The 13,017-nt window shown below is 44.3% G+C and overlaps 1 long non-coding RNA gene across 1 annotated transcript; it reads right to left on the reverse strand.

Moving 5' to 3' along the window:
• Positions 1–2,662: 2,662 nt before the first annotated feature.
• LOC310695933 lies at positions 2,663–8,012 on the reverse strand. Its single transcript, XR_014520358.1, has 3 exons — positions 7,470–8,012; positions 6,735–6,807; positions 2,663–6,133 (listed from the first exon to the last, which is right to left on the reverse strand). It is a non-coding gene; the product is annotated as an uncharacterized lncRNA (long non-coding RNA).
• Between the last annotated feature and the right edge of the window lie 5,005 nt (positions 8,013–13,017).

Here is a 13,017-nt window from a genome sequence, read left to right on the forward strand (position 1 = left end):
CTCAATTTGGGATGCTTGCTAAAGAGGAGGCAGGCAGGGAATACTCCTTGCCAGCAAGATGGTGAAAGGAAACATCCATTCTTCTCCACACTCGCTGCTGAAAAACCCTTCTCCCTGCATGTGTTGCCCACATGTTGTACTTTCATAAAGCAGGCTTTGGAATTCACATGCCTTTGGGGTCACTAAAAATTGGCCATAAACACCAGGATTCTCTGAGCATCCCTCCTCCTTCCCTGCCCCAAGTTTGCACTGAAGATCATTGTTCTCTTGCCCTGGTTTACAAGTTCATCTTTGGGCCCCGTGTCACAGTGGTCACTTGGAGACAGATGGGGCTGAAAGCTTCAACAAAGCACAGGAGAAGACCAGACACTGTGTTTGCATCTTGCTCCTGGCGATGAGAACAAAGCAGGCTTGGATGCAAACAACCTACCACCTTCCTTCCTTCCATTTCCCTCCTTCCCCTCCACTCACTTCTTTCTCCTGAACTCTTCTTGGAGGTAAACCTCTGAAAGAAGGATCTGCAGCTCTAGGGACCAGTTGCTGGGAATCCAAAGAGAGGAGAATGCAGCTCTTGCACTCACATCCTGTTTATGAGGACAATGTTCTGTCTAACTGAATTGTATTCTTTCCACCTGTCAGGTGTGTGTGCAGGAGCCAGGCCCTGTGACTAATAGGACTCTGCAGGACTGGGGCCTTCCTAAGTTTGTTCTGAAGAGGCAAGGCCTCACAGGTGAGGCCGTTTGGTAACTCACAGCACCTGGTGGCAAGAGCTGGGAAGGGATACAGTATAAGGTCAGCATTTTCCCTTTGGCTCTTTGTCACAGCAACACGTTCCCTGCCTTGCTGCGTTTGACTCCTTGCTTCTTGATCCTCGGACCCCTGACTTTGTGACTCCTTGCTTCTTGATCCTCGGACCCCTGACTTTGTGACTCCTTGCTTCTTGATCCTCGGACCCCTGACTTTGTGACTCCTTGCTTCTTGATCCTCGGACCCCTGACTTTGTGACTCCTTGCTTCTTGATCCTCGGACCCCTGACTTTGTGACTCCTTGCTTCTTGATCCTCGGACCCCTGACTTTGTGACTCCTTGCTTCTTGATCCTCGGACCCCTGACTTTGTGACTCCTTGCTTCTTGATCCTCGGACCCCTGACTTTGTGACTCCTTGCTTCTTGATCCTCGGACCCCTGACTTTGTGACTCCTTGCTTCTTGATCCTCGGACCCCTGACTTTGTGACTCCTTGCTTCTTGATCCTCGGACCCCTGACTTTGTGACTCCTTGCTTCTTGATCCTCGGACCCCTGACTTTGTGACTCCTTGCTTCTTGATCCTCGGACCCCTGACTTTGTGACTCCTTGCTTTCTGACCCTCGGACCCTTGGCTTTCTGACTCCTGGCTTCTGGACTCCCGTTCCTGCTCCCACCCCACTATCTTGCCCCCGGTCCCGACGTCCCCAGCCAGGACTTTGATCGCCCGTGAACCAGACCGTGACAGCACCTCTGTAAAATTGATTGATTATGGGGTGTGCTGTTGAGTGGTAGATTTTTTTGTTTTCGTTTACATTTTTGTATTACTGTTCTTTTCATCTTGGGTTGTTGTTTTATTGCAAGCTGCTTGGGAAGAGAAGTTGCTTGGAAAAGTGGCCTAAAAACATTTTGAATAAATAAAACCATAGGAAGGGAAAAGTACTCGTGTGCTCTGGTCCTATTTGCATCCAGCTAGCCACTGTGAGAACAGCATGCTGTACTAAATGGGCTATTGGCCTCAAACAACACACTCTCCTTATGTTTTTATAGGGCTATGGATCTTTTTATGAAGAATTCTCACAAATTTGTAACTTGTGTGGAATTTCTAAAGAAGGACACCAGGATTAAATTGTTTCCAAACTGGTTTTAAATTAGTAATGCACATCTTCTCTCGGAGGTAGAGAGCATTCCAATATTTTATGGATGAGTACCAGTGAACTAAATTCTAGGTCCCTCCAGCTCAGCTTGCTGCTTTCCCTGACAGGTCTTGCATCATTTCATAAGCCCAAAAGAACTCTGAACAAGAATCCCATTAGACCTCTTGCCAAGCTTTTATTTCTCCCCTAATAACCCTTGTACTCTTACCACCTTTGACAATAATAACCTTTTCTGACTAGAAAACATTTCATCTGAAATTTCCTCGATTAGCCTTAGCAGGTATTATACCTCAGCTAGGTCTCTGCTTAAAACAAGGCCTTCTGTTCAAGTTATTCACGGAGTGCTTTTCCTCCAACCTTATGGAATTATTTACCCTGTGTTAGAGGTTTGCCATTTCCCATTCAGTTCAGCCAAGCGAGTGGAGAGAATGGCGTGTGAAGCAATGTTTTGGGGACCTTTGTTGGATTTGTGTCAGCAAAGAGGCACGGCAGTCATTTGCAGCGCAAAGCAATTGCGGCTCGAACAAGGTTACCTGAAATTGACGGTAAGGCGAGGCGAGGGAAGAAAACAGGCTTTGCAACCCACAGACTGTCAGATTAATCAATAAAACATGAACGAAAAGGCGACGTTGTTGTGCTGAAGCTTTTTGTCACATTTTTATTTTCATATACAATGTGATAATTAATATTGATTTTCCTTCCTGACAGAACCACCTCTTAATATTGTGTGCGTTAGGCATGTTTTTGCTTTTTTTTTTTTTTTTTAGTTTAAAGGATTTAAACCTTTGGAAAAAAGAACACCCTCTACTGTCTCTAAATCTCATTGTTGGGCAAGGATACAAGGCTTATTCATTAGTCTCAGGAAACACGTTATTCAGGGATTAAGGTCTATATTTGCAAACATGTTACCTGCTGGTTTTGAGGAATACAACTGCTGAAATCTGAGAATGATGATACTGGAATGACCCACAGAATGTTAAAAGGTGCTCCTACTCTAGGGTTCCTTTATACAGTGGTACCTTGGGTTAAGAACTTAATTCGTTCTGGAGGTCCATTCTTAACCTGAAACTGTTCTTAACCTGAGGTACCACTTTAGCTAAATGGGCCTCCTGCTGCCGCTGCACGATTTCTGTTCACATCCTGAAGCAAAGTTCTTAACCTGAGGTACTATTTCTGGGTTAGCAGAGTCTGTAACCTGAAGGTTCTGTAACCTGAAGCATCTGTAACCCGAGGTACCACTGTACAAGGGTTTTGCAGCTACTTTAGAAGAACATTGCTGGCCCAGATGAAAAGCCCATCTAGTCTAGGGATAGCCAACATGGCACCCTCTTGAAGTTTTGGAATGCTGCTCCCATCAGCCCAAGCCAGCATAGCCAAGGGTCAGGCTGATGGGATCTGGAGAGCACCATACAACCTGGTTCACCATAATCATATTTGCATGTCACCATTCCATTATTTAAAATCATGCTCAAAGCGGCTTACAACATGAAAATATTTACTTTAATTACAGACCTAACAAAAGTAGTCATAAACAATACATAAAGCACAAAAAGTACACAACCAAATTGAGCAATGTCCACATAAATGTAAGATATAAACTAAAGATATAGAAATAATCAATAGCAGCAACAGCCCTGCCCAACAACAACCCCCTAAGCAATACTCCAGCCCAAGAGTCTGTTCAGAAGCCTCAGATTTTGTAGTTGGAGTCAGTCAATCAGAGCCCCGCCCTCCCAGGCCAGGTGAGAAAGGACTAGCAAGGCAGGGATCAGGTCTTCCAGCAGTTACAGCCAAGATGGTCTAACATCGTGCTTCCTAAAGTGGTAGATGAGAAACTTTCAGGAAGACCACAAACAAAACTTGAAGGCCTTAACCCCTCCCACTCCTATTTCCTGAATAATATCCAGTGTCATATCACCAGTGGACATGAAAGATTAATTTAGCTTTCCTGGGTAATAGCCATTGGTAGACGTTATCAGTCCTCCATGGATTGGTCTAAATTCCTTTCTAAAATGATGTAAGTCAGAGGTGGGCACCTTCCATCGGGAACAGTCTGTTTTGCTTTTTATTAGATCCCTGAGCTCTAGAGCCTGGTGTAAAATATACACACTCAGAAATAAAGAATTCTGAGTGCAGGAATTTGCACTGAGTACCAGAACTGAATGGAGCTCGCAGTCCTCCCACATAAGCACCCACTCCTTGTCATCCCCAGATTCCCTCATTTCAGCAGTACAATTTAGGGGGAGGGGGAGTCATTATTTTGCTGCTGTTGTTAAACCACTGGCAGTCAGACATTCTTGCTCATTTCCTACAAATTACCCAGAGATTTAACAGAAGGCAATAACTCTTCTTTCCGCTCCAGATCTAAGCCATTGGCAGAGAGTTCCACAAATCAATGACGGGCTGCATTAAGCCGTCTCTTCCCTTTGTCTGGCCTGAACTTCCTGCCATTCAAGGATGGCCCCAAGTTCCAGTATTGGATGACCCTGAGTTTTAATATTATGCATAATTTTATAAACCTCTGTCATAGCATTCACCAACTTTTTGAGGCCAGCGAGCACCTTTGGAATGGAGGCACACCCTTCAACTGTCCTGATTTGCCCGGGACATACCAGAATCACGGAAGCCATTCAGGCTTCTGAGTCTTCTTCTTTTTTAAAAAATAATAATATTTATTTGATTTTACAAACAAAAAAAGTTATAACAATGTCAAATACGTAACCATATATAGAGATTTCTCTGAATCTCCTGGCTTCCCCCCCTCCCCTCCATGGGTCCTATTGTCAACATCTTAAACTGCATATTATTTCACAGTCCATATGTTGTATCTCTCCATATTATCCACAGTATTTGTTATATTACAAGTGTTATTAAAATCCTGCTAATGTTTTTGTCTGCTTACAGTGGTCTCCTAAATCAATTGTAATTTCCCCCCATACTTTCTTGAAGTTTTTGTCTTCTTGGTTCCTGAGGTTTTTGGTCAGTTTTGCCATTTTGGCATAGTCCAGCAGCTTGGTTTGCCATTCCTTTCTGGTAGGGACTTTTGTCTTCTTTCCATCTGTAGGCTAATAACTGTTGTCGTATACATAAAAAGTATTTTCTGTTCCTTTGGAATGTCAGTACCTACAATTCCTAATAAAAAAGTCCTGATTTTGGTCAGAGTAATGTTTGAGTGCATGAAGGAGTTCCACAGGTACTAATCATAAAATGGCTGCTATGCGTCGTGCTGTATAACACAAAATGGCTGCCACTGGGGCATGGCCTAATACAAAATGGCTGCCATAGCTAAATGAGCAGAAAAAGTGGCAGGAACACAAAAAAGTGCAGGCATACACCACCACCAGGGATGCAGGTGGCGCTGTAGTCTAAACCACTGAGCCTAGGGCTTGCTGATCAGAAGGTTGGCAGATCGAATCCCCGTGATGGGGTGATCTCCCTTTGTTTGGTCCCAGCTCCTGCCCGTCTAGCAGTTCGAAAGCACGTCAAGTGCAAATAGATAAATAGGTTGCCGGCTCTCTTGGCCTATAGAGCGAGATGAGCGCCACAACCCCAGAGTCGTCTGCGACTGGACCTAATGGTCAGGGGTACCTTTACTTTTTACCTTTACACCACCCGCAGAACCCTCATCAATGGAAAAAAGGCACCTGCATCAGCCACCTCCATGCTTACTCACAGGGAAAAGCTTTTGCACCTGACTTCTGTTCAGAAATAATGGGAAAGTGGGTGTCCAGCTCTGTTATCCAGTGAAATGTGGATATGTCTGAGGGGGCATATTAAGTGTTGGAAAGGCTGAGCCAATGAAAACAGAAACTGAAAAGGAACAGCAAACAATCTGTTGTGCATTGTGGGCTTTTGATTAGATATATATACGGAGACCTTTCACTGGTGATGTTGGAAATACTGGTGGGCACACTGGCATTCACAACTGTCGTGTGTTGTTATTATACAGGGGCGTGGTGCCCAGTGCAGGTGGAGGCACAGCCGTGATGGCACCCTACCGGGATCGCACTGCCAGGGGCGGTACGCTCCCCCCGCACGCCTCTTCCTCCACCAGTGGTCACAACAGGCTGGGTCCTGAAAACATACATCTCAGGTGTCAATTCCAGCTCTGCCATGTCCCATCCTCCAGTCATTTTCCTCAAACCATTGCAGCAGTACAATGGTGAAAGCTGTGTTTCCTTAACTTTTCTCTGCACCTTTGTTTATGTCTCAAGAAATCTGTGGTGTAACAAACCTTAGGAGAAAGCAAGGAAAGACAAAATTTGTCAATACTGACAGTTTAGACCAAAGACACTTCTTCAATATAATGGCTCATTCCAGTAAAGAAGGATGTCTCTGAACTTGTGCAGAGGGCCATTTCATACAAGCCCTGATACCATATGCCTCAAGAGAAACCAAATTCTTTTTTTAAAAACACACACACACACACACACACACACACACACACACACACACACACAACAACTTGATCTCTTCATGGGATAAAATATAGCAAAGCTGCTTGTCTCCTTCTTGAATTATTTCCCACTGCAATGCCATTTGCAGGCGGGCTCATGGAGCTAAATGGGGCATCAATGCTTGTTTACTTCTCTGCCCTGTTTTTTATCTTTCATCTTGGTATTTTCTTTGATGCCAGCTTTATAGCACTTCCAATGACTTTATCTTTCTTCTCCCTCTTTTTCGGCTCATGTAGCTATGGGAACTGGCGTTAAATGTCCATTCAGATACAAAATCAAAATGAATTCTCAAAACAAAAGGGAAGGCTTTAATGTTAGTGTTTTGCAAACTTCTCTCCCCTCAGTACAAGTGAATTATGTATCTAATTCCTTACTCACCTATTCTACCACAAGAACTATCTGCATGTTTTAATGTAAACTTGGATAGATCTACCTCCACCACATTGGGTGCCTTGACAGAAAGGTGGTATATGCAATAAATAAAATAAACTTAACGAGAAAGTTCCAAACTAAGCAACAGTGCCACATGCAAACAGCTTGACAGTTCATATGTAAAGTTGTGCTAAGTTTGTTTGCAAGACCTTAGACGTGATGTACCTTCGCAGCTTAGAGTTAATAAAATCGTCTTATTTCATAAGACGAAAAGCTTTCAGGGCAGCTGATGCTTTGATGCATCATGCAAAGTTCACCCCTTGGACAATTTCCCTTAATTATTTGGGTACTGTTTTGTTTTTAATGTGAAATGCACCTTAAGATACTTCGTTGGTCTTACGAAAATTATTTGTTTCCTTTAAAAATTCCCTGGCAATTTTGCTTGAGGTGTAACTTCCAAATTGGTCTCCAACTTCATATCAGGCAAAATTAAATGACAACTGTGGGGTGGGGGGGAGGTTAACTTGACAAGGAAATAGACAACATCAATTTTTCAAAGTAGGAAGGTAGGAGATCAGGTTTGAAGTTACATTTGCACCCACACCCATTCTAAAGAGGAAAGGCAGGTGATACTGATCTAAGGGCACACATTTAATACCTAAGCAGCAAAGTAGCTAAAACTGTGATTATCTGAAGGTGGGCATAAGCTGAGTCCAAGTCAGGAGACATTGTATTTCCTACCTCTGTCCCCATGGCACATATTTCATTGTTCAGGATTGGAGAGTGTCCCTGTCACTGTCCCCCATGCTCCAAGACTCTCACTGTATCATCCTTTCGAGGCCCAAAGGGGCTCCTTTCACCACCCTAGAGTCCCTCAGATTTCAGTGGCACTCCCCAGGCATCCCATTGCACCTTCTTGGCAAACCCTTACAGAGCCAGGGGTGGGTGGGTGTCAAACCCTGCTTCGCCTGTCTTGAAGGCACAGCTGCAGCCACTGAGAGAAGAAGAAGAAGAAGAAGAAGAAGAAGAAGAAGAAGAAGAAGAAGAAGAGGAGGAGGAGGAGGAGGAGGAGGAGGAGGATTTGATATCCTGCTTTATCATTATCCGAAGGAGTCTCAAAGCGGCTAACAATCTCCTTTCCCTTCCTCCCCCACAACAAACACTCTGTGAGGTGTGTGAGGCTGAGAGACTTCAGAGAAGTGTGACTAGCCCAAGGTCACCCAGCAGCTGCATGTGGAGGAGCGGAGACGCGAACCCAGTTCCCCAGATTATGAATCTACTGCTCTTAACCACTACACCACACTGGAAGTCCCCCAAGCGAGTCTTGCAAGGTGTGCCATACACTGTAACTAGGGTTGCCATGTTTCAAAAAAAGTGAAAATCCAAAAAGAAAAAACTGTTGAACGAAGTATTTTTTTTGGCAGATTTCCCAGGGCGTTTAAGCAATTTCTGCCAGGACACCGTTTCTGATGGCCGATTGCCAGCTACAGCTGGGAAATTCCAGACGTATGGCAACCAGTGTAACCAAAACTAGAAATGTGGTTTGTCTCATTGCAAACAATAGGATACTAGCCACACTCATTCAGAATGCCTCATTGTAATGTAACCACCAGTACATCGTATAGCTGCATGTCATGGTTGCCACTGCAGTGTAACACACATGAAGGCCAAATATACTGCTAGCCAGCTCAAGCAGTTCTGGTCCACTTACTTACAGTCCTTTGCACCTATTATGGGGCTTGTGGGGAAGGATCGTGAGTCTCTTGTATGGAATGGATGAATAAACAGGTCTGCAATTGTTCTACTGAAGATTAGTGGAAAGGGCTTTTTGAGGCTTATCCTTCAGTTTTGTTTGCAGGCAGCTTTCCAAAGCACAGGTCTATTTTTTTAGAGATCACCAGGTCCCCAAGATCCATCACTCCATTATCTCACACACACACACACACACACACACACACAATGTGTCTACAGCTTGGTTTCAAGTCCTTCTGACAACTTCATGGATTAGACAGCTGGCAGGGAGACACCTCGGCCACTTCATCAGGAATTATTTTCTGAACTTTGGCACCAGTCAGGGGCTCTTCCCTTCTGCAGGAGACATGTGCCATTGCCAAGACAGATGCCAGCTTCAGTTGCTGAAGGCTTGCGCTGGGATGGATCACACGGCATTGCTGCTGGTGCCGGAGGTAAAAAAGAAAGAAAGAAAAAGCCAGGTGCCCTGAGGCATTGGTGCCTAAAAATTACTGGCTGTTTAGCAACCAGCACCTGAGTACTGGAGGCTAACACTACTATGTCAGCTTGAGCCCAGGAAGCTGTCAATTTAGGCTTGCCAGCATTATGGAAAGGTAGCATATGTGAAGAGAACAGACAATAGCTCACCAATAAGAACAAAATTCCTTATTTCACAGGTATGTTAATGCCCCCTTCTCCCCTTCTTTCCTCCGCCCCACACTTTGGCCCCTTACAATCACACACACACACAGTGGAACCTCGGGTTGCGAACGTGATTTGTGTGGGAGGCACGTTCGCAACCCACAGCATTCGCAACCCGCAAAGGCACGTCTGTGCACGTGCAGGTCGCAATTCGGTGCTTCTGCACATGCGCAAAGCGCAATTTAGCACTTCTGTGCATGCGCGAGCACCAAACCCAGAAGTAACCTGTTTCAGTACTTCCGGGTTTGGCGTGGTGCACAACCTGAAATTGCATAACCTGAAGCATCTGTCACCCAAGGTACCACTGTGTGTGTGTATAAATTTTATTTGATTTTAAATAATATATATTGCAAACAACAGTATTCACAGATTTCTCCGAATCTCCTGACTTCCCCCCATCCCTTCCATGGGTCCTGATGATAATATTTACAACTGCATATCAATATTTATCCAAATTTCTATCCTTCTAAATTATCCATACTTTCTGTTTCTTTACAAGTGTGGTTAAAATCCTGCCAATGTTTTAACATCCTTGCAGTCGTCTCGTAAGTAAATCATAAACTTTTCCCATTCTTTTTAAAAAGTTCTTGTCTCCAACACTTGATTTCTGAGTTTCCCACTTAATTTTGCCTTTTCAGCATAGTCCATCTACTTGGTTTGCCATTCTTCTCTGGTCGGGGTTGTTTCTTCCTTCCATCTCTGGACCCCTTGGCAATCTTACTGGACACCTCCTTGGGATTTACATGTCTTCCTATTGAATCTTGCACTGGTACTGTGGAACTTGATAGAGGGGCAATCACAATGACTGCAAACAACACTTATGGCATGTCCAGGTTTGAGAAAATAGGGGCAGTGGGTGCATATGACCATGCACATGGCCACCACCACAATTTGGGAGGTGTTCCCTCCCTGATGCACCCCTAATAAGCAGCTGGTGTGCTTTTAAATCCTCTGAAATACCACATTGGCTGCCATTATTGTAAGCCAAATCTACCATCTCCCCTTCACCTCATCGTAAATATCTCTCTCTCTCTCTCTCTCTCTCTCTCTCTCTCTCTCTCTCTCTCTCTCTCTCTCTCGTGTTTGTCCACTCCCTTCTCACATGATTATCCATTGGGTCATGAGATATTTCTATCTAAAAAGTTGGATCAGGGATGCCAACTTTCTCTGGACCACTGCTGACCCTCGATTCAGTCCCTGTTCTATAGAAAAGTTGTCCCGCAGATAAGGATGTCTCCACGGCGCCATGATAAATGCTTGCAGACCTGGCAACCATGATGAAGAAATCAGGCCATCGGGCTCAGCCTAGCTGCCAAGTGAGCAAACTCCCCGGCATTAGATCTGGGATCATGACAGAGATAAAGCGCAGAAGACTCTCATGCTAACAATGTCCCCATAAATCAAGTTGCTGATCGGTCTGCATCAACCTTTTCAGCCCCTGGAGGGAAAGGAAAACATAAAGCTTAAGCCAATCTCTCCAGATAGAGCTGATTAAGTGACTAGCTTGGGGAGGCAGAACATAAAGGGGAGCAAACTCTTAAATGACTGGACTGGGGTTTCCTTGTCAGAAGGAGCAATGGGGTTCAGACTCTGAAATGCCAGTTCTTTGGCAGCCTCTGTAGGGCAGGGGACATCTTTAGACTACTGCAATGCGTTTCACACACAGGGCTGCCTGTGAAAACTTATTGGAGATGACAGTTTGCACAGAACACAGAACTAAGTAACTCAAAGAGGCTGAAGGGAACGTACCTCACCAGTTCTTAAATTTCCATTTAAGATTGGGGGCTGCACCTCTCCTCGATCTGCTCAACAACCCACCTGCCTCAGCCCCCACATTAACCCCCTAGACCTTTGCCTTCTCAAATATTGTATGAATGTACTTGACTCAGACCTTTGCCATTGTTTAAACCGCCATTTCCCTCTAAGTCTTTCCCATCCCTGTGCTACTTAAACTTCTGCCAATGTTTCTCTTTTGCTCCCTTACCCCACCTGACATCATGCAAATCCAAAATTGTGATGCAGCACCACAAATCCTTCAATGAGGGCTGTGCGATGAGGGCCTTACGTTTTTATGTATATAGGAAGAAATTTCTATTGAAGAATTCATGACATAATGCAGAGGTGATAATTTTATAGCCCTAAATGGCTTGATGACCTGAAGGACTGTCTTCTCAAACATGAGCCTACCCAAATCTCACTGTCACCCTCAGAGTCTCTCCTTCAAATTTCTCTGCCATCTGAAGTTAGGTGGATTGTATCTAAAGAGAGGGTTTTTTTTCAGTTGGGGTATACAGAGCATTCTCCTCTGGGAGGCTGATCCAGTGACAAATTCGTACTTTTTTTTCAGTGCTAGGATAACACATTTTTATTGGGGCAGGTCTTCTAGAATGTGAACCACCCAGTTCTGAGCTGATGGTTTTATTGACTCAAGTGAATCTTATTTTGTTGTTTTAGTCTGCCTGTGATTTTAAAATTTAAATTGTATTGTTTTAAAAATTGTATTTTGTCATTTTAAAAACCTATTGAGAGTTCTGAATGGGCTGGCAACCTATAAGCTTTTAAAATGAACAAACCAATAAATAAAATTCATTTTAACATGCCAGGAAAGGTTTGAATTTAATGGAGGGTGGATTGCCATTGCTGTTGCAAAGTTGAATACCTCCCTTGGATACCTGAGAAAGAAGATTATGAAGGGATTCCATCTGTAGCTAACCTGTGGCCCTCCACATGCCGTTGGGACTTCAACTTCTATCAGCCCCAGTCAGCATGGTCAAGTCCAGCTACATTTTAAGGGTCACAGGTCCCTGTCCCTGGATTACAGGCTCTGCATTAATAAGACGTGAACTAAATTGCTTCATATTATCCCTCTGAAGAGGACAAACCAGTGGAAACTAGCTTCTATGAAGCCCTCTGATATACGTAGACACCCCTGAGAACCAGTCCTCTAAGGCCTCGTCTCCATGTTCTGAGTAAAATTATTCTGTTATTAGAAATAAATATTGATGGGTCACCTCTTTGATGTAATGTACCAGAGACTGGCACACAACATAATATCAATAAAACATTAAATTCTGAGAACAGAATCTGAGGGAAGAATGGGTTGTCACTCTGTTTCAAGAAAGGAAACACAGGTCTCATGACAGAAGCTATAAGCTGCGGCCTGCTAAAGCACCAGCAGCTGTTTCTTTTCTAGACTCTTTTAGCAAACCATGGTTCAAGTCAGTGGCGTAGCGTGGGTTGTCAAGCACCCGGGGCAAGGCAAGTAATTTGCGCCCCCTAACCCGTGGATTTGCGCCCCCTAACCCTAACCCCCAGATGTTGCGCCCGGTGCGGCCGGCCCCCCCTGCACCCCCCACGCTACGCCACTGGTTCAAGTCATTTGCTAGAAAGCTGCTTCGCCCACAAAAATCTCCTCAGAAGAACATGGGGGCTAGGTCTTAGAGAATCTACTTCCTGGCTGGCTTTCAACTCCAGCTGTATCAAAAGGCCTAAGCAACCTCCAGCAGTCTGTAGCCTGTCACCTCCAGGGGAGTTACGTTATGTTCATGATAATATTGTGTACGGTATTTTAGGATCCTTAATTAGCAAAAGCACATATGCCAAGGACTAAGACAAACTGTACTTTTGGCTTTAAATTTCCTCAGAAAATATTTGTAAGACCTTGCAGAGGTTTGAGAGTTAATTTCCTCTCACTGCGCCTCTCACCCTTAATCACAATCCGAGGCATACCTGTGTGTGTTAGGTTACATACACTGTAATTTAAAATCTATTAACTCTGAACACCAGTACAGCACATAAACTTAACTAGCCCTCGCAAAACTGCAGCAAGTTCCTTTTCCCATTTTTCCCTATAAAT

This window comes from Podarcis liolepis (assembly GCF_965112155.1).
Source record: "Podarcis liolepis genome assembly, chromosome: 16".
In the NCBI taxonomy this organism is placed as follows: domain Eukaryota; kingdom Metazoa; phylum Chordata; class Lepidosauria; order Squamata; family Lacertidae; genus Podarcis; species Podarcis liolepis.